Below are 3,175 nucleotides of genomic sequence, written 5' to 3'. Positions count from 1 at the left end.
AGCTACACTTCATGTGTTGCTAAATTGTCCCGAAGTAGTACCATTTCTCAAGTAGGTATTGATTTAATAGTTATCAAAATATAAAATTTACTGTGATTACATCACAATGCAACTACTAAAAATATTTGATGTGTCACAGTCACTTCGTGGGTCAATTTTGCCAAGATGTTGTATATACGGCATTTCATAGGTGGTTCAAACAATTTGTAAGTATATCCTTAAAATATTCTAACACTATGTAGGTAAACAATGTTTGGAAGTTATGCTAACTTATGAATTTTGTTAACAATATGTAGGTAAATGATCCAAATAATGGTGTAAATCAATTTTTGAAAGATATATCTTAGGGACCTGGGGTTGAGGTCACAACATATTCCAAGTACGTTGTGAATGGTTATAAGTTTCATACAGAGGGTTGCTCTAAAAATAAAAAAAGCAACAACAGTGGGGTGTGGGTTCAAGGTGGTGATGGCAACCAAGTTGGAGATATTGATTATTATGGTATGCTCAAAGAAATAGTAGAACTAGAATATTCAGGTAGGCCATTTAAGAAAATTATTCTCTTTAGATGCAAGTGGTTTGACCCAAATCCAACAAGAGGTACGAGAGTACACAATCAATACAACATAATTGAGGTTAATCATACGAGGGAGTATGATCGCTATGATCCTTTCATAATTGCACATAATGTTAGGCAAGTGTATTATGCTCCTTATCCATTTCGGCGGAATAAGTCCGATTGGTGGGTTGTAATCAAAACTAAGCCTGTAGGTAGGGTCGAAGTCGAGAATGTGTTGGATTTTGCATATCAAAACGATATATCCAGTGTTCACCAAATAGTGGACGAACTTTTAGAAAATGATTTGGAACATCCTGAACACATATTGGAAGAAGTTGATATAAATGAAGTAAGAATTATAGAAAACGAGGAAGAAGAATCAACTGATGAAGCTCAAACTAGTGAGGAAGAAGAATTCTCTGACGAGGAAGAATACGTCGATGAGCTTTAAAAAGTTGGTTTCTTCGATAACTCTCATTTATAGATAGTTTCCTTATATGTTTCAATCTAAATATGTATTATATTATGCAGATGACAGGCAAGGGTCGAGGTAACAATGAAGGTAGTGGTTCTCGGGGTCGAGAAAAGGCTAGGAAGCAAAAGAGGAGGGTAGAAGATACTACTCATCAATCTTTTCCACCATCTTCTGATTTGCCTATCACTATGCCACAGCCTCTACACCATGGCTATACTGAGCTGCCACAGCATCACCAGCCCTACACCTTCGTGCAGACCCCGAGTGTTTCTTCACAGGGCCATTGGACTGTGCGTCTGACGTATAGTCCACCTGCCTCACTACCACATGGATCCCGCTCAGCAGCATCACATGGATCTCATCGATCTATGTCACAGCCACATGGATCACAACCATCAGTGTCATAGCCAGTCGGGTCACAGCAGTCAGTATCACAGCCACTTGCGATCCGTGCAGCTATGTCGCATTCACAGGGATCACATCTATCGTCATCAGCGACTCCACCTATTGGAGGCCTTCACTTGCGGGATAGTAGCTCTGACCCCCCTACTCCTTCCACACATGCCTCTGATACACATGTTTCGGACGATGATGCTGATGCTGCTACTGCTTCTGACGAGAAAGTGCATTATGATCAGTATGGCAGGATCATCATAGTCCCTGAGGGTGATGGCTAAGAGTTATTTGTTATTTTTATGTTTATTTTTTTGTAAAGTTTTTACTAAGATATTAATTTTATTTATTTATTAAATTGCAGGTTCCTCCCGAGTAATATTACTACGAGGATAATCACCAAAGCAACCAGAAAGCTTTATGATGCCCCTTATGCGTCTTGGCGTGAATTCCCATTCTCACTGAAGGAGGCAATTTTCAATGAATTTAAGGTATAAATGTTCTTTTAAGCAGTATAATTATTTATATTTATGATATTTCCATATAATATTTAACTTTTGAAATACAGAGCAAGTGTGTATGGGAACACCAGTATAGCGCGGACGTGGCTGCAAATTTTAATCTCAAAGCTCGCAAGCGGTTGTCGCATTCTTTCTCCATAGCTAGACAGCTGAACCAGAAGCCTGGCTGGTTGCTTCAGGAGTTTTGGGATGATTTGCAAAGGCAATGGCTTACTGCAGAGTTCTTACAGAAGAGCGAAAAGGGAAAGAAAGCTCGCGCATCTGAGAAGGGAGGATCATTGCACACTGGAGGTGCGGTCAGCCAGGGGACAATAAAAAGAAGAATGGTACGTAATTGCTTAATTTATTTTAATTTTCAAAGTATATCTATTCTATTTATTAATTAAAATTTATGAGTTTTCAGGAAAAGAAGTTGGGTCGTCCGATGAACCAAGATGAGCTATTCAGGGAGACTCATATTGTGAAGAAGAAGAAGAAAGAGACAGATCAATAAAGGTGGGTCGAGGGACGTGCCTCGACTGTACATGTAAGTTTTCACTTTTCATTAAGTATTTTCATTTACTTTTATATAAATTTTGAAATACTAATTCAATTTACTTTTTCTTATAGGATCGCTTCAGAGTTGAAGCTGAGGAATTCATACGCATCCAGCCACCTAATGAGTCGGGCGCGCCATTCCAACTTCCGGTCGAGGATGTTGAAAGACTATGGACGCGGGCTGCAGGCGGTCCAAAATGGGGGAAGGTATATGGCCTTCCTACTAAGACATTCCATCGCTATAGGTGTAGAATGCAACAAATAGGGACTTCCTCGCAAGCCGAGCAACTTGATGGGGAGAGCCTCTCCGCTATGCGGGAGACTGTGACAAAGCTCACATCCGAGCTAGAAGCGTCCAAGGAAAGAGAAAAGCTTAGAGATGCTCAGTATATTGGCGTGGTCGCTCAGTGCCAGAGCATGCAAGAGCAGATCAAAAATCTCCTAGCTGGATCTTTTTCGATTCCCCGGTCTCGGCCATCATCGCCAGAGGCTGCCCGTCTCCGTGCTCGTTCGTCCCGTCCTCCAAGTGGTCGTTTCTCCCGTCCTCCCCGTGATCATTCTTCCCGTCATCGACAAGTAGACCCTTCTCAATACCGTGATGATGATGAAACTTCATCAGACGGTGATGATAATGATGTACCAAACAATGAATGAATTTTAGACAATTTGAACTAGACAAATACAATTTGT

At 40.7% G+C, this 3,175-nt stretch overlaps 1 long non-coding RNA gene across 1 annotated transcript; it reads left to right on the top strand.

Moving 5' to 3' along the window:
- Positions 1 to 1,789: 1,789 nt before the first annotated feature.
- LOC142176712 (uncharacterized) lies at positions 1,790 to 2,275 on the top strand. The gene is made up of 2 exons (XR_012705455.1): positions 1,790 to 1,918; positions 1,996 to 2,275. It is a non-coding gene; the product is annotated as an uncharacterized LOC142176712 (long non-coding RNA).
- The last annotated feature ends 900 nt before the right edge of the window (positions 2,276 to 3,175 follow it).

This window comes from Nicotiana tabacum, chromosome 22 (assembly GCF_000715075.1).
Source record: "Nicotiana tabacum cultivar K326 chromosome 22, ASM71507v2, whole genome shotgun sequence".
NCBI classification, from domain to species: domain Eukaryota; kingdom Viridiplantae; phylum Streptophyta; class Magnoliopsida; order Solanales; family Solanaceae; genus Nicotiana; species Nicotiana tabacum.
The sequence above is the reverse complement of the archived record's forward strand: the minus strand, read 5'-3'. Positions and strand labels throughout refer to the sequence as shown.